This window comes from Thamnophis elegans, chromosome 6, assembly GCF_009769535.1.
Source record: "Thamnophis elegans isolate rThaEle1 chromosome 6, rThaEle1.pri, whole genome shotgun sequence".
NCBI lineage: Eukaryota > Metazoa > Chordata > Lepidosauria > Squamata > Colubridae > Thamnophis > Thamnophis elegans.
This window is the reverse complement of record NC_045546.1, coordinates 74,382,303-74,406,241: the sequence shown is the minus strand read 5'-3', so window position 1 is coordinate 74,406,241 and position 23,939 is coordinate 74,382,303. Positions and strand designations below refer to the sequence as shown.

General features: G+C 38.4%; 1 non-coding gene across 1 annotated transcript; it reads left to right on the top strand.

Moving 5' to 3' along the window:
• The first annotated feature begins 21,390 nt into the window (after window positions 1-21,390).
• Window positions 21,391-21,498, top strand: LOC116510837. Its single transcript, XR_004255674.1, has one exon. It is a non-coding gene; the product is annotated as a U6 spliceosomal RNA (small nuclear RNA).
• Window positions 21,499-23,939: the final 2,441 nt, after the last annotated feature.

Sequence of the window (23,939 nt, the reverse complement as noted above, 5' to 3'; positions counted from 1 at the left end):
TTTAAGTTCGTGCTGTTTCGGCAGCGTAGCTAATGGGAGGTACAGAAACAGTTGAACAACCTGTTTCTCATACCTGCATATATGCATGTTTTAACTCTGCATATAAGATTTCAATTTGATGTACATATCTATCCACATGCATAGACACCAGTGGTGGGTTCCTACCAGTTTGGACCAGTTCAGCCTAACCGATAGTGGTTTGGCAGCCTGTGTCACTAGAACTGGCAGTGACCCAGGCCTGTCATGCCCCAGAACCGGTTCTCCGGGCTGCCCATAGGTGCCACCATCTTGTTTTTTTGCTTCTGTGCATGTACAGAACAATTTTATTATATTGTGCATGCGCGCGCCACGTGCCCATGAGCAAACCGACAGTAATGCTTGGCGGAACCCACCCCTGATAAACACATGTATACATATATGACTGGGAAGACTTGCCTAATCATATACAGTATATATGACCAGCAGTGGTGGGTTTCAAAAATTTTTTGAACCTACTCTGTGGGTGTGGCCTCCTTTGTGGGAGTGGCTTGCCGGCCATGTGACCTGGTGGGAGTGGCTTGCCGGCCATGTGTTCTCTCTCTCTCTCTGTCCCTCTGTCTCTCTGTCTCTCTGTCTCTGTCTCTCTCTCTCCTTCTTTTTGTCTCTCTGTCTCTTTCTCCTTTTTTTCTTTTATCTCTCTCTCACCTTTTCTTTCTTTCTTTCTGTTTTTATTTATTTATTTCTTCCTTTCTTCCTCTTTCTCTTTCTCTCTCTGTGTGAGTGTGAGAGTGTGTGTGTGTCAGTGGTGGGTTTCAAAAAATTTTGGAACCTCTTCTGTAGGTGTGGCCTGCTTTCCGGGTCCACTGGTAGAACCTCTTCTAACCGGTTCGGTAGATTTGACGAACCGGTTCTACCAAACTGGTGCGAACTGGTAGGAACCCACCTCTGATGACCAGGAAGGAAATTGGTTAATGCCCTCTGGATCAGAAAGGTGAGAGAGCGTAGCAGCAGGAGAATTATCCAGAAGACTTTAGCCAGCCTTCTGTCTGAACTGAATACCTATCAAGTTATTCCCAATATGTCTCAGCCCAGAAAGGATTTTCTTAAACCAGCATAAAGTCAAGCCAGCGGGACAGTAACAGCTTAAATGGTGAGTTCTCAGAAAGCAACAATTGCCTTTGGCAAGTTTAAATGATTAATTTGTTAGTCAATTGCTCGTGTAAACCAAGTCTTCTGGAAAATCTGTTTACGTTGCTCTGAATTTGTGAACTCGATTCTATTTCTGAAGTAAAGCAAGCTTCCAAATTCTTAAATCGTTGGATTCCATGTTTATTCAGAGTTACTCTATTTCATGCTGATTCACTATCTATAAAAGGGTGTAAACTGATAAAATAATTTAATAGTACTGAGAGGATTTTGTGCCCTCTCTGCCTCTTTCTCCGCAAACACTGAGCATATCAACTGGAAAGGTACAGGAAGCAAATAGAAAGAATTTGTGGCAAATTGCATCTGTAAAACAATCTCTGCAGAATCTGAAACAGAAGAATAGCAGGGATACTGATGCCACTTTACAAGCCAAATTAATTAATTTAGAATCCTAAAATCCAGGAAGCTTAAATGGAATAATTCCATAATATCACCAATACATTTAAGAATTAAAGCTAATGGACTGAATGCTATTCTTTGCCATTTCTTATTGGGCTGGTTGCCGCACCGACTCTGAGCTGCCTGTCAGCTCCTAGCCCAGACACTAATCTGCAGGCTCAAACATACCCAGCACACATCTTCTCTAGACCAAGGTGTGGCTTGGAACTAGGAGGATTACATAGAATTTTCTCTTTCTGCTGGAAAGGAAAATGATTTCTTCACAGGCACAGATCCTACCCAGACTTTGGGCATGGGGACTAGCAGTGACGTGCGTTGAGGTTTATGGCTGGTGAGGCAGCAATTTTTTTAGACTTGTGGACTTCAACTCCCAGAATTCCACAGCCAGGCATGCTCAGTTCCGATTTAAAGCAACAACATTTGTTTTTCTCCTTTGCTAAATAAGTTTCCTTCTTTCTTTTTCTTCTCCCTTCCCCTCCTTCTTCCCTCTCTCCCTCCCTCCCCCCCAAACACACACACACACACACAAAGTAGGATGAAGTTTGAATTCCTCCCCCTCCCTCCGACCCACACATGCCTTTTCCAGCTGTTTCAGAGAGGATTTCAACTCTGCTCTTGCCTGCCATCATGAAAAGAAAAAAAATGTAAAAGGAAAAAGGCAAGAGCTGAGGTCAGGCTGAGCTAGTTGCTGCCAGAGTGGATGACTCTGCTTAGTGCTTAACTGTTTTAAAAAGCCTCTTAAAAAGCACCCTCTACAGGAGGAGGCAGGAGAACGATGTGCCTCATCTATGTCAGGAATTTTTTGGTTTTTAACCCTTGCTTAACTCTGCTCAAGTGATCATAAAAAGTCAGACTAGATGAGGCAAGTGGTTCTCCCACCTCCTCCTGTAGAGGGCGCTTTTTAGAGGCTTTTTTAAACAGTTAAGCACTAAGCAGAGCCATCCATGGTGACTCTGGCAGCAACTAGCTCAGCCTGACCTCAGCTCTTGCCTTTTTCCTTTTACATTATTTTTTCTTTTCATGATGACAGTGGTGAGGCCTCCCCTGCCTCCCTTGACTGCACGTCCCTGGAGATTAGGAGAAAAGAAGAAGGAACATTTCTCTCCCAAACCGTGGATTTAAAATTTTAATCTATAAGGATCTGAAAAAGGAGAAGCAAGCAGGAAGCATTTGCTGCAAATGTCCTTTCTTTCTAAGATATTGGTAAATGTCTAGCCATGAATCTGCAATTAGAATCATGTGTGCCAGATAAAATATTTATAGAAGGACTAAAGGTGATATGATAGCAGTGTTCCAATATCTCAGGGGCTGCCAAAAAGAAGAGGGAGTCAAGCTATTCTCCAAAGCACCTGAAGGTAGGACAAGAAGCAATGGGTGGAAACCAATCAAGGAGAGAAGCAATCAAGAACTAAGGAGAATTTCCTGCCAGTGAGAACAATTAATCAGTGAAATGACTTGCCTCAAGAAGCTTAAAACACTGAAGATTTTAAAGAAGAGATTGGATAACCATTTGTGTGGAATAATATAGGGTTTCCTGCTTGAGCAGGGAGTTGAACTAGAATACCTCCAAAGTCTCTACCAACTCTCTTATTCTGTTTTGTTCTTCTTTATGTCCCAAGCCAGGAATTTAATAGAAATCACCAGACAATCAGTGCAGAATCAATTTATGTTTATTCATCCAAAGTTCTCAAAGTGCTTTGGACTGGTGGCATTGATATAGCTGCCTTTCCATCCTCTTGTTATATGTCTTTCAGTTTAAAATTTAGCCAGTCAGTATTAATAGAATGAAATGTGTCAGCTGATTACAATAGTTTCTATCAGCATTAAAATCTTCCTTTCATGATCTGTTAAAACAGCTGTCTCCTTATCTCAGTTACAGCAAACTTCCTTATTTATGGCTAAGCAGATGTCTCTTTATTTACAGCTAAACAGTGGGCATTTATCTTTCCTATACGTGTTTTACTATGCGTAAGATTTATGTCTTCTGTGATTTTGCTACATGGTATATTCACTTATTTAAGAACCTTAAATACTAGCTATATTCCAACAGTACTTGTGAGAGTTTTGTGCAACTTGGGACCTCTTTAAACAAATAATTTTCTAATCTCTTCTGGTTTTTCTAGAGTCTTATATAAACCTCTATAGTTCTCCTCTTTGGAGACCCTTTCAAAATAACTCTGTGTTTTGTGGATCCATTTCTTATACCTCCTTTACTGAAAGGAATTAGGCTTTTGTTTTCTACCAAAAACCTTTTTGATAGCATTTGAGGATGGAAATAGAAGCTCCAGGGTACACTCTGCTTCCATTTCTACCCTTTAATCGCTTCTCTAATATGGCCTAAAATTAAGCTGCTAAAATTTGCTAGCAAAGCAGTTAAATTCACACCATTGAATTCCAGGACCTTGAGGGGAGGGTTTTTTTTTTAAGGATAGAAGGAGGAGGGGTATGTGGCATGGCTTACCTCTGACAGATGTGCCATTTCTATTTCCACACTTATTTTAAAAAAGATTGAAAACTCATTTCATTTCATAATCTCAAGATAATGGATGCTGGCGACTATACCCAGCTTTGCATTATCTACCCAAATGTACTTAAGTGTATTTACTTACCAGCCAATCAAGATAGTCAGTGGTTGTATATATAAGGGTAATTACTATTATTCCTTTAAAGGCTAGGCTTGAGTCATCTGTTTCTTATCATTAACCTTAAATTAACCACAAGTTTTTTTCCCCTCTAAACAGTGGAGGTGGCTTTTGGTCTAGTAATAGAAAGGGTAATTAGATATGCCCTGTAACTATGATATGGCATCCACAAAGTGTACAGTTCCTGGTCTAATAGAGATACATACACCATGAAGCCCTCCAATCGCCTTGGAAAAGGAATTGCCCACCTATCTGATCTTTCTTTGTGATGGCTCAGAGTTATGAGCATTTTAGCCTGGAATCATGTAGTTTGCACGAGGGTTCTTTCTAGCTATGTAAAAAGCAACAAAAGTTAGAAATAAAGTCAACTCACTGTTGGCACTTTCTACACAACAGTGGTGGGTTTCAAAAATTGTTTGAACCTACTCTGTGGGTGTGGCCTCCTTTGTGGAAGTGGCTTGCAGCCCATGTGACCGGATATGAAGATGCCGACCACACTTGTCAGAACCACCTTAAATTACCTCACACGCAGCACTGGCCTGCATAAGAATATGATGTAAACTTGTTTTTTAAAAGGCATCTTTGGTTTGTGTTAAAACAACTTCAACACACGCAATGTTCTGATTGCACCACAAACGCAGTAGTCATCCTTACCTTTCACAGAGGCACTGAGTTTTATAAATATGAGCATGATAGTGTAGAATAATCATATCCAAGGACCAGTGGTGGGTTTCAAAACATTTTGGAACCTCTTCTGTAGGTGTGGCCTGCTTTCCGGGTCCACTGGTGGACCCTCTTCTAACTGGTTCGGTAGATTTGACGAACCGGTTCTACCGAATAGGTGCGAACTGGTAGGAACCCACCTCTGCTACACAATATATTTCACTGCATTTTGAATAATACTGCTGAACTGTTTATGAAGGGATGATGATTTTAATTCAAGTGATTTCTCCTGTACATATTCATCTGCTTCCCATAAACAAACAAACAAACAAATATTCCTCACCATCTTACAGTCCAAGTATAATTATTGATCCCTTATATTGATTTTCAAGGTGTCCAGAAAAAAAAGCGTGAAATTACATTTTTCAGTGCCATTTCTCAGAGAAGGTTGGTATGCAAGTTTTCAGTATATTTCTCCATTGAAAATTCAGGATCAGGTAAGATTTCCCACCCATCTAGCCACCCACGCATGCATATCTACTTGGAGAGAGAAAAGAGAACAAAATTCATTCCAGAACGAGGTCTGGTCATAATCATTTTAATGTTGAACTTGGATAGTTGCTCTTTTATGCCTCTCTTCTGTTCTGTTGCTGCTTTCTTTTAATCTCACATTTCAACTTAAGCTTCAAAAGACAAGGTAAGCAAGTAAGCAAGTAAGTAAAATCTTTATTACGGTCAAAGACCAGCAATAAACATTAGTTTTTACACTATATTAAAAAATACTAACATTAAAATATAACTAAAAAGTATTGACATTAAAAGTGGATAATAACATAATGGTCCAAAGATTGTTAAAGGTATGTCCAGATAATTGGTACAAGATGGTACTATACTTCTGTAGCCATTTTTTTTTCTTATGGACATTGCAGCAGCACAGAATTTTGCCACTGCATACGTGGTAACCGGGTTAGTGTCCTGGAGGAGAAAGCCTAGATAAAAATTGTCTGCCCTCCCTGGCAATCTCTCTAATAAGGGGAGAATATGTGCAGACCTACAAGCTCTGTATAGCTCGCAGTGTAATAGTACATGTGAATTATCTTCCACTTCTCCTTTACTACATATACAAACGCGTTCGGCTGTAGGTGTTCTCTTATACCTGCCCTGGAGGAGTGCTGAGGGAAGAATGTTAAATCTGGCTCTGAAGAAAGCTATTCTTTGTTTTGGGGAGACCAGGTCATTTAGATATCTTGCCGATTCCCACACACCCTGTTTAATTCTGTCCCTACTGTGGAGAGGCAACCTATTTTGTTCTTCTTGGAACTCCATATCCTTCATTATATTGATTACTACTTGCTTTGCTTGGTCAAAGCCTAGGGACATTAAGAATACAGGTGAGAACCCATAAGAGCCAAGCTTGTGATCTATTGCCTGTTTCCAGGGGGAGGGGAAGTTGTCAGTCAACACTAGTGGGGAGAGTCCCTCTGGAAAGAAATGCATTTTAAGCCAATAAATGATCATCATCTTCCAGGCTATTACCTGAAGTTGAGGCATACCTGTCTCAATTCTTAACTGGGCATTTGGAGTTCCAAGACAAGGATAACATTCCACCTTGCAAATATAGCAAATGCCATCATATTTAATTAATGCCTCTCACTTTGAGCCATTTCGCTTTGCAATCTTGTGAGCTCTGTTTAATTATTCTAGGGCAGGGATGGCAAACCTTTTAGACACCGAGTGCCCAAACTGCATGTGCTCATGCCCAAACGGAAAGGTGTCTGTGTGCATGCAAACTCGCACAGGTGCAGACATACGCATGGACAATCATAGACATGTGCAGCACATGCGTGGACATGCGCACATATGCAACAGAGACCCAAAGATCAGCTGGCCAGTGGGAGGTGGGGCATTCCAACACTGACAGTGCAGCAAGAGGTAAGATCTTTTTCTTTTGTCAGCTTCTGTTTCATCGTTTGCAGAGAAATAGAAGCTCATGAAAGAAACTATCAGCGTTCCAAGTATCATGTAGAATTAAATCAGAGTCCAAGGCAAAATGATCCTTAAAGTTCCAATTTAATAAAGCAGACATCTTAGCACATCTGTGTTAATCCCAATTCTGGAATTTACAACACAATTCCACCCAGTTAAAAGTTAATGATCTTGTCCCCACACCCATAATCCATCACATGGTCCAATCTTCTTCTTCCACACTGGCATCTCCACCTAGCTGCTTCTGGTCAGGTGTAAAAGTGCAGAGACAAAAGATGACCTTGGCTTCTAGAAAAGAATGGTTTGGTTTGGTTTGGTTTGGTTTGGTTTATTGGATTTATATGCTGCTCTTCTCCCAAGGACTCAGGGCGGCATACAACATTTAAAAAAAACCCACATATTACAAAAGTTAAAAAAAATTAAATAGAATATCCCAAACAAACCTAATTTGGATTAACAATAACATTTTTAAAAAATTCAAATTAAAATTAACAATGATCAATAATTTATTTTGTTTTGTTCAGGCCAGGCTGGCTTGCTGAAAAAGCCAACTTTTTAGGGCGCGTTGGAAGGACCGGAGGTCAGGGATTATTCCAGAGGGACGGCGCTCCCACAGAGAATGCTCTCCCCCTGGGGGTCGCTAGCCAACACTGTCTGGCCAACGGCATCTTGAGGAGGCCAACACTGTCTGGCCAACAGCATCTTGTGGACGGCATCTTGAGTGGGATCGCACTGGACGGTGGGAGGCTACCGGTGACAGTAGGTGCTCTCACAGGTGTCCTGGGCCTAAGCCATGGAGTGCTTTAAAGGTCATAATTAGTACCTTGAATCACACCCGGAAGACAACCGGTAACCAGTGCAGACTGCCTAAAAGGGATGTAACATGGGAGCACCACAATACATTCCACAATTCTACTCCTGTCTATTCCCCCCCTCCCATCAACTATACTAATGAAACAGCATAATGAAATAAGAGAAAGTGTAGCAGGCCAAAATTCTAAAAGGAATATAATTGCAGGCCTGACAGAAACGCCACAGAGATCTGACCTGGGGTGAGGGCATGTATGCCAGCAAAGAGGGCTGTACGTGCCACCTCTGGCACATGTGCCATAAGTTCAACATCACAGTTCTAGGGTCTGACAGCCACCTACTCTGTGTGTTTCTAGAAGAAACCATGGGAATATTTTGCACTGAGAGGTCTTAGAAGGCTTCTTGTGCACATCCATTAATTAATTTGCAATAAATGAAACCACAGAAAGGAAAGTGGAAACTTTCATAATGGAATTCCAGAATATGTGGAACACAGAAGAGGACAGATGAAACAGCAGCATTTAAAAACTACTACAAAGTAATTGGTTTTTTTAATAATTAAAATGAGTAAATTTCTAAATTTTCCTTGTACTTATCTACATGTTTTGAATTTTAAACACCCTCTTTTCTCATGTTATTCAAAAAACATTTCAGTGTCTTATGATATTTCTACTAATTTATTTATCTCTGGATATCAAATTACTGTTTATATCATTCTTTATGAAGGCATAAAGTATCATAAGGCAGATATGTCTTCCAAGAAATTCATACACATTTTACAAATACCAATTAGGGACCTGTAAACATAGCACACATTATTTCATACATTCCAAGGATTATGCTCTTTACTAATCTAGCATCCTTTTACCAGCATTTTATCAGTGCGTCCTTTCACTGGTTCGTTTGTAAAGTCATGCTCTTGATTAGATTAATCTTTGCTGTACTCATTTAAAAATGAAGAGTGTCAATTCTACAGGAAGTTAGCAGATCCCTATTTATCTTTCACTGACATAACAGCTAAAAGGCATTTTAAAAACCCAAAGGTATTTCTAGAATTTTATGTTTAATCTTTAACATGTATTCAAAACTGGGGTATCTCAAAACTTTTGTACAGTGGCTAAGACATATTAAGGTTTATCAAGGATTTGTACCAATAATTTAGTAAGCAAAATTCTGTTCATACTACTTATTTACTTCATAAGTCTTAAATTATGCCTGTGATGTGCCAAATGTATGAAGTAAGTAAGTAAGATCTTCATTACGGTCAAAGACCAGCAATATACATTTGTTATAAAGTTCTTCCTTTTATTTTAAATTCAAAGTTGACAAGAATTGATTTATGTCCATTTCTTCAATGGTGACTTCCGAGAGTTTAATCAAAAAGAAGAAAAGTTGATTCCAACAGACAACATAACACTGATTACACAAAGTAATCCACTATGCTGCAGACAAATAATGAGAAAAACCAGACATATTAGGAAAAGAGATGAATTGCATTATAGGCAGTCTTTCAGTCTGGAAACAGATTTATTTATGCACTATTGAAATTTGGAAATTTTGTGTGAAATGCATTCGAGTTAGTATTATATTTCATCTGGCCCTTCCTTGCCTGGCTGAGTGACTGCAAATGAAGAAGCAAAGCTTGGTGCCCAGGTCTCTAGGACATCCCCAGAATATATCTAATGTATTCTGCACAATTTTTAGAGTTAATTTAAATCTGGTTTATTTAAGCAACCCAGGTTTCGGAATTCCCATGGAAAATTGAAGTACAAACCAAGTGACTTGGTTTTATACAAAACATTAACCTAAAAAGAAACTTGATAATTTGGATAAGAATGTCATGTCAACACAACTAGAGACCTCAGTGAGTTGAACAGGTTTTTCTCTTTTAGAAAAAGGGAAGGGGGAGTGTATTTCATGATCCTAGCTTGTTTTTCCTGTTACTCATTGTATGCAGTCATGATGTTCTTGATTAAAGAACACGCGTTAGTAAAAATGATTGACTTCTAGAGATGAGCCGAACAATTTACAATCTTTCACTAAGTTTTGTAACAATGCCAAAAATCATTATTTTTCCAACCTTTTGGTGGAGGGAACCTTCTGCAATTGAGGAAGGAATCTGCTTTAGTTTCCAATTGCCCTTTCTGACATAATTGAACCAAGTTTGATTGGCCATAAAGAAAATTGAGGTTATTTCACTCATGGCATGGTTAGGTTTACCGGTGTAGCTAATCCAGGTAGGAGAGAAAAACTGGCTGTTAAAGGGAAATGTTGCAGCAAATCCTCTTGCTTGAAAGAAAACAAGGGATCAAATACGATATTGCCCTTTTGTTCAATATGAATATTTACATTGAAATATATTTAAATATATGGGAAAGGGAAAGATATCCAGATGAAATAAACATATTTGAAAAAAAAGACTATCATGTATAATTATATCATTAACAAACCAATAAATGCATTTTGTTATGAATTAATCTGCATTTGGTTTGTTTTTGCATATATGTTTACACCATTGATGATAGGGAGAGAAATTTTAGCCCGCTCAGAGAGGGCCCACAATCTGGGCGTCCTCCTGGATACGCGGCTTAGTTTAGAAGAACACCTGACGCCGTGACCAGGGGGGCCTTTTACCAGGTTCGCCTGGTACGTCAGTTGCGCTCCTTCCTGGATCCGGAGGCTCTGTGCACAATCACTCATGCCCTCGTCCTTTCTCGCCTGGACTACTGTAACACTCTCTACACGGGGCTGCCCTTGAAGAGCACCCGGGGGCTTCACCTGGTCCAGAATGCGGCTGCGTGGGTTATCATGGGGGCACCCATGTTACACCCCTTTTAGGCGGCCTGCACTGGTTGCCGGTTGTCTTCCGGGTGCAATTCAAGGTACTAATTATGACCTTTAAAGCCCTCCATGGCTTAGGCCCAGGGTACCTGCGAGACCACCTACTGCCACCGGTAGCCTCCCATCGTCCAGTGCGATCCCACAGAGTTGGCCTCCTCAGGGTGCCATTGGCCAGACAGTGTCGGCTAGCGACCCCCAGGGGGAGAGCCTTCTCTGTGGGAGCGCCTTCCCTCTGGAATGAGCTTCGTATAATCCCCGACCTCCGGTCCTTCCGACACACCCTAAAAAGTTGGCTTTTCCAGCAAGCCAGCCGGGCCTGAACAAAACAAAATAAATTATTGATCATTGTTAATTTTAATTCCAATTTTTTAAAAAAATGTTATTGTCAATTCTAATTGGGTTTGCTTGGGATATTCTATTTAATTTTTTTAAACTTTTGTATTATGTGTTTCTTTTAAGGTTGTATTCCGCCCTGAGTCCTTGGGAGAAAGGCGGCATATAAATCTAATAAACCAAACCTAAACCAAAACAGCCTTTTAGTATACCTATGTACTATGTGCTGTTTGGTGTACCCTATTCAACTTTGCTGATACTTCATATGAAAAAAGTCCATGATCATTACCTTAGCTGTTCTATTACCTAATATAGTACATTTACTCGTGAACCGTAAAGATGTGAAAAATTACGGTAGTTCCTCAATTTAAGAAGAAACTATTTTGCCAATTAGTTTCCAGAACTCAGTTAGCAATAGAAATAGAAATAGCACTTCACAGTGTTTTGCAGGTATCTTGAAGCAGTTTACAGAGTCAGCATATTGCTCCCAACAATCTGGGTCTTCATTTTACCTACTGTGGGAAGTTATCACCCAGCCCCCTCCCAGAAAAATGAAATATCCTAGGAAATATTGAAAAGGCAGAATATTTCTCTGGATATGAAAAGAAAGAAACATGTTTTAAAAGACAGAATACTTGCCTGTAGCTTCCTGCCCATCCCCACTGTTAATGGGCCATTAAGAAGGCCAAGCTAGTCCCTTTTATATAATAAAGACTTCTCCACTGAAGTCCCAGAGGGGATGGGAGTAAAGGCATGATAATATTGGCCCTTTACTCAACTGACCACATGACATCTGAGAACTCAACTAAACCTGGATTCAAAACACAGCCCAGAGAGTTGCCCCTGCATGGCCCTATGAGAGTCTGACAACCAATCAGAATACATTTCTTACACAGGAACAGGAAACAGAGAGGTGGGACTGAACAGGTTATAAAAAGCCTAGCAAGCCCCTTCTTCAGCCCTTCTCTTCTTCTCCACCAACATTGAAGCGTGTGATCACCTTTTCTGTTCAGGGCTCAAGCTATGTGGTCCTGTCCACCAATAAACCATCTTTCCAAGCAGCCTCCATGTCTCCAGTGTCTTTTTCCCCACTTGGAGCTGAACCCAGAAGGACATTTCTTTCATCACTACCTCGGAAGGATGGAAGGCTGAATCAACCTTGAGCCGATTGAGAATTGAACTGTCAAACTGCAGGCAGCCAGCAGTCAGCAGAAATACCCTGAAATATTATTGCACTCTAACCACTGTACTACCATGGCTCATATTTACTTCTACAGAGCCTAGAAAACTTTATTGAATACCTTATCAAATTATTACATTTTTGGTAAGAGCAATAACCGGTACAACCTTGTTTTATTTATACGTACATAGATATAGTCTGCAGTCTACCAAATTCATAACAACTCTATGCAGCTTATAAGAAAAAGAAAAAAAAAATGTGTAAAGGAAAAGATCGTGTTTATATATAAAGAAAAACTTCCTGGCAATATGATCTGAACAATGGTGTATCTATGGAGGTTGTGACTTTTCCATTTCTGCTAGTTTTAAGAAGATGCTGGCCCACTATCTCTGAAGGAGAATTTAATTGGCTGGACGAGCCTTATGCTCTTTTACAACTCCATAATTCTGTGATAAAGATAATTATCAGTAACATTCATTTTGGGTTGAAGACTCAACAGAATAAAAGTAGGTTTAGTGATTTTCTAAATACTATGAGAGATGGAGCTTTACAAGCATTGTCAAATACTGTAAATAACATTAAGTCTGCAATGAGAAATTGAAGGATTGGGGAAGGTTTTGCTTTGAGATATGAAGATGAAAGAGGATACAATTGCACTTTGAAAATACCTGAAAGGATGTTGCAAAATTGAAGCATTGGATCTATAATTCCAGATAGTAGGAATGATAGGACATGGAATACTGAACTTAAGATAAAAGAAGACAAATTTTGGTGTGGTGTTAGGGGGGAAATGTCCTAACAGAACAGAGCTTGCTCTGAAAATGACCTAGAAATCCTTAGTCTTTGTATCAGAGCAGCATCTCCATGCTGCTCCTATTTTCTCATGGTAGAAACGGTTTGACAATGAACTAATTACTGAGTAATTGAGCTCCCTTTCAGTGGATGTCTTCAACCAAAGGTGGGACAGCTATCCTGTGGGTATGCTTTAATTCCTACATAGATGGCTTGGTGTCAGTGACCCTTAAGTCACTTCCTGCTCTATGACTGTATGTATTTTAATTCTGTTAGTTGGCTGATGGTCAAAGAGAAGAGTGAATTTGTGATTTCAGCTATAATGCATTTCTCGGTCACCTGTGAATCAATGTACTTTACAAATCTCAATTTACACTTTACAAATAACATGAGCCTATTTTCATGTTCAATCATTTCCTTGAATAGAAGTAGGTATCTTCTGCAGTGGTGATGGTGAGAAGTGTTAGTTTCACTAATATTGAAATAAACCACTCTCTTTTCACTATGTGCTGCATCTTTTCCAAAAACATCAAGCAGGGTAGCTGTATATGATTTCAAAATAACTGCTATACAATTTGGGATAATGTTTACAAACTAACTAAGAATATAATTTCCATATTGATCCCAAAGCTCCTCTTTTGCATACATTAAAAGACAAGTTATTTGCCTTTTAACAAGAGAATAAAAAGACAAAGCTTTATTCTACCAACCAAAATAAAGAATTTAGCCCAAGGAATTAAGAGAATCAATTCAGACACCATATTCTGGGATCTGGCATCAAATTGTTGGGGTGGTAGTGGTGGTGGCATATGTCTTACTTTTTTTTAGTTACAGCATTATATTCTTGGATGGTGGAAACAAAATTTCAACATCAATATTGAAAAAAGAGTCTATAGCAATCCATCTGGATTTTGGAACTAGAGAGAATCACTTTCTTGTTCCCAAATATCTTGGCTAGTTCTGTTTCAAAATTTATATCAAACATTTGGAACTTCTGCACATTTGTGAGGCCTCTTTGTCAGAAAATTGTCAGAAAAAAATTCATGGAATTCAACCAAAGTCTCTATTCTCTGGAAGTAAAACATTTTTTAAATATGTCCATCTGTTGGTCTGGATAACTGTTCTAAATGTGGCAGTGAAATGTTCTATTCATTACAAAGGAAATAATCCCATCATATTATAGCAACATCATCTGCAGAAATTCAAAGTTAAAGGTTTCACACCAAGGACGATGATCTGATAATATTCGCTATTCATATTTATATGGAGGTTTAGCTACAAATCTGGTTCAAAAATGCCCTAACTTTCTCATGTGGGAAGTGATGCAATTATGAAATCATTTTCATTCTCTAAAAAACAATTATCTGGCTTGAGACCTTACATTTATTCTCTGAATCAGCAATTCTCAGCTTTTATTTTGTTCAAAAGGCATTGAGGATTTAGCTTTGAAGGTGTCAATATTGATTCCCCCCCCCCCCTGTTTTTGACAACTATAAACACAGTGGGGACTGATTTCTAGTATATTCTAAGAAATTATTGTACAAATTATTTCCCACCTGATGTGTTTCACAAATTGTTTCTTCTTTTAAAATTGGATGAAATTGGCTACATGATAAGGTTACCAGATTCACCTGAAAAAAAACCCAAGATACTAATAAAGAGTTCAGGTATTCTTTATCTTTGGCTGGATTCCAGATGTTTGGATTCTTAGATCTGGGAATAAGAGATAAGACAATAAGGATGTATATTGAAGTGACTAGGACAGTAGTTGGATATTTTATTTATATTCACTTATGTTATTTAGAACTAGTTTGTTAAGGTGCTTAAGGCATCAGGCTATAAGCCGGAACACTGTGAGTTTAGTTCTGACTTAGGCACAAATCCAGCATAGTGACAATCACTTTATCTCAGCCCTAGGAAAGAAGCAATGGCAAACCAGTTCAGAAAAATATTCCTAAGAAAACTACAGGGACTTGTAAACACAGTCTCTGAAAATTGAATGCTATTGAACAGAAGCAAAATAATAATAACAACAACAATGACAACAACAAATTGCAGCTTCCTGCAATAACACCAGCGGAACTGCAAAAAACTGCGCTACTTGGAACATCTTATATTTTAAGAAGATACTTCTGGAATTACATTTAAAACAGTTAAAAATTGACAAAATCACCGTCGGTCAAATGCAAAAAGCCGCAGTGCTTGGATCTGCACGCATATTACGAAAATACGTTACGACGTCCTAGGCCCCTGGGTGGGGCCCAACTAGTAATCAATGCCAAATCCGGCGAAACAACTGGCCGCTGTGATACAATTGTGATGATGATGATGATGATGATGATGATGATGATGATGATGATAATAATAAATTATAATATTAAAACAGCAACAAACTGGTGGGAACATCAGCCTGAAAAAGTCACCAAAAATCAGATGGTCAAGATCTTGTGGAATTTCCGTATACAAACGGACAAAATACTGGCGCATAATACACCAGACATCACACTGGTTTAGAAAAATAACGTCGCAATCATAGACATCGCAATACCAGGTGATAGCAGGGTCGCTGAGAAGGAACATGAAAAAATCACAAAATACCAGGACTTAAAAATCGAAATTCAACGACTATGGCACAAACCAGCAGTGGTAATTCCAGTGGTAATTGGCACACTAGGTGCTATTCCAAAAGCACTGGAATTACATTTAAAACAGTTAAAAATTGACAAAATCACCATCAGTCAAATGCAAAAAGCCGCACTGCTTGGATCTGCACGCATATTACGAAAATAAGTTACAACGTCCTAGGCCCCTGGGTGGGGCCCAACTAGTAACCAATGCCAAATCCGGCGAAACAACTGGCCGCTGTGGTACAATTGTATAATAATAATAAGCAGCAGCAGCTAAATCATATAAACCAGTAAACTGGTTCTCTCTTCCCTTTAAGCCAAAATCAAGAATCAAATATTTTATAACGGAAAATAAAATAGCAGCTGAGGATCTAAAAAAGCCCATTTCTGGGAATCAGGGCAGTGCCATATCATCCAAGAGCTTCTCCTAAGAGGCTGGGATTTTTTTAAATGTATGTTGCCAACCTCCATTTATTGGCTTTGGCAATTATACACATCAAATAGACAGATGGTCTGCCTGTTTCTTTTCCTGTATTTCCTTGTTTATCTTGATCTTCAGATAAGAAGGCTCTTAAGGGTGTGGAAGGGAAGCTGCAATTCACAGGAGTCTAAAAAAGAAGTGCAAATTTGAAATTATTGCCTCTCTTCCTGCCAAGAGACTGACCTTTGCCATGCTGAGATAGGCAGAAATTTGACAAGTGCAGTTCCCTAGCATGGAGGTAAAAAATCATCACCAGTTGAAGTTCTTCCTGTGCTAGGGTAAGGAAATATGAACATTACATATAATAGAGCTGCCTGGAAACAAATTATGACAAAATAATTTCATTTCAACCCAATTTCATCTAGCCTATTTTAATTCCTCCCAGAGTTTTTGTATTTGTGTGATACACTGAAAATAAAATAGAAAATGAAATAGAATGTCCCCTGAGACCCCATGCTTATTTTATTTATATAAGACAGTCCTAAACAAGTTTACTCAATAACAAATGTCACTGAATGCAGTGAACTATATTCCTTATATTTTATAGTACTATTTGGAAGATTACTATTATTGTAAAAAAAATATAAAAAGCTGAGCTTCTGAGATGCTTCAGAGAATCTGTCTGAGATTACCCAGTCCCCTTTAGTCCCCTGTTCTGACCCCCTCCTCCGTCCAGTAATGAATGCTGAGACAAGCTTAACTGGAATGTACTTTAATAGCAAGAAACCAAAACTGACTGCAGACTGTTTTTACAAACATTTGTGAAAGAATGGGTCGCTCTCAGGAGCTCAGTAAATTCCAGCGTGGAACTGTGATAGGATGCCACCTGTGTAACAAATCCAGTCATGACATTTCCTCGCTCCTAAATATTCCACAGTCCACTGTCAGCTGTATTATAAGAATGTGGAAGTGTTTGGGAACGACAGCAACGCAGCCACGAAGTGGTAGGCCACGTAAACTCATCCAACATCAGTGTGTGACCTCACAAATGCGCTTCTGGAAGAATGGTCAAAAATTCCCATAAACACACTCCTGAACCTTGTGGAGAGCCTTCCCAGAAGAGTTGAAGCTGTTATAGCTGCAAAGGGTGGACCGACGTCATATTGAACCCTATGGATTAGGAATGGGATGTCACTTCCAGTAAATTCATATGCGAGTAAAGGCAGGTGAGCGAATACTTTTGGCAATATTGTGTACTTAAAACTGTGTGTACATAGCTTGTATGTATCTGAATTTACAATCCATATGTTGGAGATGTGATTGTGTTGACGCTACGTATTATCATGTATGGTGGACTTGTAAAAAAGTTAAAGCATTTTGGATAAAAATATGGTGGATAATTCAAAATATTTTTAAAAAGAGGATAAACTTTACTCCTCAGTTGTTCTTGCTAGGTATAATTACAGACTGTACAGTTATAGAGATTAATTTGATTCTGAACTTAATAACGGCAGCAAGATTGTTGGTGGCGCAGTACTGGAAGAAAGAAGAATTGCCTACTATCCAAGAATGGACGTTAAAAGTAGTAAATTTAGCAGAGATGGCCAAAATCTCAGCATATTTGAAGGACCATTCAGATGAGAAATATAAGTTGGAATGGAGAAGATGGATTGATTACATTCAAAATAAATATTGGACTAAGAAATTTCAATTAGCTTATGAATGAACAAGGAATGTTATAATTTATCTAAATTTAGTTTAATAAAAGGGGAGTTAAAGTACAAGAGGGAGGTAGGATGCTATAGTTAATTAGCTTATGTTGTTGTTTGTTTGTTTGTTTGTTGGTTGGTTGGTTGGTTGGTTGGTTTTGTATGCCGCCCACTCCCGAAGGACTCCGGGCGGCTCACAATGTTAGTGTATGATTGTTAAATGTTTATACCCTGTATGTTGCTCTGGGAAGTTGGGGGGAGGGAGAGTTGGAGGGGGGGAGGGTTATGGGGGGGAGGGAAGGGGAAGGGGAAACATTTGTAAAATTTATTAAAACTTTTCAATATAAAAAAGCTGTGTTTACATAAACTAAGGCAGGGTTTTAAAATGATTACTTATTTGTTTGTCTCAGTGAGGGATTATCTCATTTTTGATACACTATTCTCTTTTATAATCTTTTTTTTTTACTTTTGATTAGGTTTACATTCATACCTGAATGAATTTAACAGCATTATAAATGTGGGGTGCTGACATAGAAATATAGCAGCATTTCAATGCTTTTATAAGGTATTTTGCTAAGAAAATGCAAAATGTTTTGGGGGCGAAACGGACAAGGTGCATCAGCAAGAAACATGAAATCCATTAAAATCTCTGAAATATTAGCCTTTCAATGCTAAGTGGAAAAACCAGCAGGCGTGTCCAGGAAACCCTTGTTGCCCGTTAGCAACCTGTCTCATGCTGGGTTTCACTCAGCTGTGATGATAAACCTAACGATCTCCTTTTTAGGGGGCGGTCAGGGGAATAATTAAATGTTCAGCATTTGCTGCCTCTTGGATGAATATCTTGAAAAGTTCCTAAGCAAAAAGTGTTCATTCCCTCAGTTGTACAAATGGAATACAAGTCGTCCTTGACTTAATGACCTTTTGTTTATTGATTGATCAAAGTTATCAACTTTGGTATTGGATCTGGGTACTTGAGAGACCGCCTGCTGCCAATTACCTCCAACAGACCGATCAGATCCCACAGATTAGGCCTCCTCTGAATTCCATCCGTCTATTGCATTCTGAGGCCAGTTGAGCCGAGGTGGCGCAGTGGTTAGGGTGCAGTACTGCAGGCCACTTTAGCTGACTGTGATCTGCAGTTCAGCGGTTCAAATCTCACTGGCTCAAGGTCGACTCAGCCTTCCATCCTTCCGAGGTGGGTGAAATGAGGACCCAGACTGTGGGGGCAAGTTGCTGACTCAATTTGCTAAAAAATCTGTAAACCGCTTAGAGAGGGCTGAAAGCCCTATGAAGCGGTATATAAGTCTAATTAATAAATAAATTAATAACTAAATATCTTAAGGACCATTCAGATGAGAAATACAAGCTGGAATGGAGAAGATGGATTGATTATATTCAGAATAAATATGGGACTAAGAAATTCCAGATAGCTTATGAATGAATGACCAAGCAAGGATACAATTTGCTTAAAGTTAGCTTTACAAAAGGGGAGTTAAAGTATAAGTGAAGGTACGATGCTAAAGTTAGTTAGTTTATTTTAGTGTATGATTGTTAAATGTTTATACCCTGTATTTGCTCTGGGAGGTTGGGAGGGGATGTAAGATTGGGGGGGAGGGAGGGAATGGGAAAGGTATACAATTGTAAAACTTATTAAAACTTTTTAATAAAAAAAAAAAAGGAAGTAAAATCTACTGCCTTGCTTGGTGATAGAAGTTCTGGCCCCAATTGTGGTTGAAAGTTGAGGACTATGTGTATGCAATAGTCAATACTCTACTGCCATAGACATAATCCCAGAATTTTTAATAAATTTTTCCAGTGAAGGTAGTGCACTAGAATCTCTGCCATTGTTGAAGGCATTATGGAATCTGATAAGAAAATATCTCTGAAACGTTGATACAACTGGTCATGGATTGTCTAATATTATTTATATGTATTAGTTAAATAAATTGGTTTACCTTTGCTGTCAAAAAACATACTGTCCTAAGGCAGATATCAGTTCCTCGCTGAATGCTAATTTATTGTTATAGTTATAGGATATAATAACAGAATATTAAAAGGCTATTCAAGTTTCTATCTGTCCCATCTAAATCAAATCAAAGCAGGGTTATTTGAGTTTCTTACCATTTGCCTCCATCCCTGGATTGTGTTAACTTTCCAGGATGTCTCTCCTTAATGATTCTTCTATTCCTTTCTAAAGGTCATCTTTAGATTCTTTGACATTCGTGCCCCATCCTCCTATGAATAGAGATATTGTGTGTGTGTGGAGGGGGTGGAATAGCTAAAGGTGCATTGGTGAAGATTACATGAATTACTCTTATAGGAAAAAAAATCAACACAATCTGATTATCAACAGATAGTGATATGAAAAAGGCAATATTTAATAGTTTTTGACATTGTGGTAAAATGCAACAAGTAAGATAACCTCAATATAAAAAATAATTTATTATAAGATTCAAACAAAAACTATCTGATGTTAAAATTGTATTTCACTGTTAAATTTGTGTCAACCAATCAGTTTAATGAACTGAACTATTGATTATATTGATTATGCTTGCTGTAGCCACAATATTAAATAAAATACATGGAAGCTAGATTTCATATGTATATTTATACGTATGAGGAATAGAATTTTAATAAGTGTTCCTTGCAAACTATATTTTTTCTTTCTCCTCTCCACAAATCTCCTTTACAATAAATTGTTTTGCCAAGTGTCAGTGATCAGATGCCCAGACAATTGGTTCTTGCGGATCCAGAGGTAATGAACACTCCAGTGAATAAAAATATTTTAAGATTTATTATTTAACGGTAGAAAACAGACTTAAAACCTTAACATAAAAAGCATTGCAAACTGAACAAGATGATACCCAAATCTCTTATAAGCTGTCCAGAGCTCTTTAACAATGACAGCAGAGATACCCCAAGGGTGGCCAATTTCCACAGAATTCGCTGTTAGGTTCTGTGCATAAAGAACAACAATCCCAAGGTTTTTAATCAAAACCTGCCACTATGACTTCACAGCCCTGCTATTGTCCTGAGATTGCTGGATCTGACTTTGACCGGATGGCAGATGGTTTTAGGATGGGAACTGAGACTTTCACAGGTTTGCAATTATGTGAAGATTCTTTTCTTATTCAGCAAAGAAGAGTGAAAATATGCAGGTTAGCTCAGAATGAATTCTAAAGTTCTCAACAGTTCTTAATATGAAGGAGAAATCAAAATATGTCACTATAAACTTCTTGAAATAACAATGGTATTCTGAATTGCCACTATAAAGGTCCCACTGTTTCTTTGAAGCATGTAAAAGCCAGCACCAAAAAAATATATATCCATTAACAGAAGCAATTGAGCATCATTTGATAATCATGCTGTAACTCACACAATTATCAAATGTGCCTTTAGATATGGGATTATATTACTTCCCTGAATCAAGAAGCTGGAAATAAACTAAGGCTGAATTAAGAGATTGAAAGCAAGCATTTAAAGACTTAATACATGGAAATGGAGGAGATCAGAAATGGCAGCAAAACAATGGAAGAGAGCTTTGAAGTTTTAAAGGCTGGGTGCACAGTGACATATCACTGATATTTCAGAAATATCATTGATATTTCTGTTCATTTTATCCAAATGGGGCAGGAAGAACAAAGCTTTTTAGAACCACAGTCTCCAAACCAACTTGTCAAACCTGCTGCCAGAAGTTTTTTTTTTTTTTACATAGAATGTAGGTAGGAAAGAATTTGCAAGTGCAACATTGATAATAACTCTGCTTTTTTAAAAAAAAAATCTTATAAAATATTTACCTGTTGTGCTTGCTTCGGCAGCACATAACACTAAAATTGGAACGATACAGAGAAGATTAGCATGGCCCCCGCGGAAGGATGACACGCAAATTCGTGAAGCGTTCCATATTTTTAAGTTTACCCCTCAGTTATTTTTGTTAGGTATAATTACTGATTGTACAGCCGTAGAGATTAATTTGATTTTGCATTTAATAACTGCAGCTAGATTGTTGGTGGCGCAATACTGGAAGAAGGAAGATTTGCCTACTATTCAAGAATGGACATTGAAAGTCACAAACCTAGCCGAGATGGCTAAAATATCTGCATATCTTAAGGACCATTCAAACGAGAGATTTAAACTGGAGTGGAAAAGATGGACTGATTACACTCGAAATAAATATGGGACTAAGAAATTTCAGATAGCTTATGATTAAAGGCCAGGAATGATATAAATTGTCTAGAGCTAGTCTAGCAAGGAGGAGCTAAAGCTCAATCAAAAGATGTTATTAACTATCTTTTTTTTCTTTTTAAGTGTATTTTAGATTGTTTTTGTTAAAGATTTATACCCTGTATTGGTTCTGCGAAGTCTGGGTGGGGGAAGCTTGGGGTGGGGTTGGGGTGGGGTTGGGGGGAGGGAAGTAAATATTTGTAAAAGTTTGTTTTTCAAAATTTTCATTAAAAAAAATATTTACCCGTTTACTTGTAGACAACTGAAGTAAAAAAAAAATCTGTGTAATAGTAACCTGATTTCAACAATATTTTGTTTCTTCAGCTGTAAGGCCAAACAAAAAACAATAACTTTTCCTGGGTCACTAGTAATTTTACTCATCAGTGATTCTGGTTTCTGATTATTCATTAGGCTTTGCTCATTGTAATGATAATATTGTCTTTATAAAAAAAATAAAGATTATAGTGTTGAACAGATGTACCTCCTGTTAATTTGTATTAGGCTGACAAGTTCCTGGGCACACGAGGTGTTGGAATAATTTGCATATAGAAATTTCCCAGTCTATTTCATTATTTTAAAAAACTCATCTGAGATTTTTAAATTTTGCAATGTTTCAGTGCTCTTCATATTTTACCTGCTACTCCGCTCCCCCCCCCACTAAAATTATAATTGAATACACGTTTATATACTGTATGAATTCCAAATTTACTAGATCAGCTGACATTGTGCAACAAGAATAAAAAATTTAATGTATAACTTCAAAGAATTGCCCAACTATTTCTAATCCATATGTGCTATGTGAATATCACTATTGTAAAGCCGCCGCTAGATACACTTGTTCCTGCTGTCCATTTCCTCCTTGAATCCTTTTCACAGGACAGATTACAACCAATAAAACAGTCTAAAAATAATATGAAATAATATAAAATAATATAAAAAATCAACAATAAAATCAAAACAGAAAAACTTGGCACTGCAGCATTAAAAAATCTTGGAAAATATTCCATATAATCAGTGGTGGGATTCAAATAATTTAACAACCAGTTCTCTGCCCTAATGACCAGCTGGGTAGGCATGGCTCAGTGGTCATGTGACTGAATGGGCGTGGCAACTTGATGTCACTCACGTCGATGGGCGCTTTGCCTTACCTGTTGCAATGTAATAAGGGTTAACCGGAGAGGCAGTTTCTGTAAGCAGGGCAATAAAGATTAGGCTAGAAACAACACCAGAATGTTTCCTTCCTGCCTTCCTTACAGGATTAGCCCTGTAAAGAGGAAAAAAACAAAATGAGATTTCTTCCAACAACCGGTTCTCTGAACTGCTTAGAAAGTTACCAACCGGTTCTCCCGAATAGGTGCAAACTGGCTGAATCCCACCACTGCATATAATGCTATATAAAAAAAGAGGTTCTTTCAAATTTAGTCCAATTTATTCCTTAATGTACTTCCCCCCCACCCAAAAACAAAACTTCTGCTGTTGTCAAACATGTCCATGATGGGACCATTAAACAGTGCCCCACTGATCATCTTAGTGGCCAGGAAGGACAGCCCCTTTGGGACAAGCTCAGCTAGTGGCTCCATAGTCACACTTGTCACTGCTTCCTGGATTGCGATTTCCATTTTTTTGCAGGGACAATCTGGTTCTTGCTTGGGCCCAGTACAGCTTCTTTTAAGAGGTGCCAATGGCACATATGTCAACAGTAGAACTGAAGCACTTTGCCTGTTTCAGATCAGAATAATGCCCAGTTCTAGAATAGGTGATCCTATTAATTGCTTCATCTTAGGTTATATAAAGCTTTATCCACTACTCTGTAGATGTAATTATATGTGGAAAGGAGCTTGGGAGACGGGGCAAAGAGAGGCTGCTTTTATCTGAACAGTGAAATAAAAGAGATCATAGCCTACAGATGGATATTGAGTAGGGCAACAGGCTCAGAAAGGACCCTCCTTACTTTCCCTGGGCTATAAAGGAGAGATAGTGGGGGGATTGTATTTTTAGACTTGCAAGATTCTATTAAGGTAGCCTTACAATGAAGTAGAATTAGCTTATGAGGTTATTTTTCTTGTCTGATCTACCTGGGAAAGCTGACAGGATAACACACTATTGTGAATATCTTGAACTAGCAAT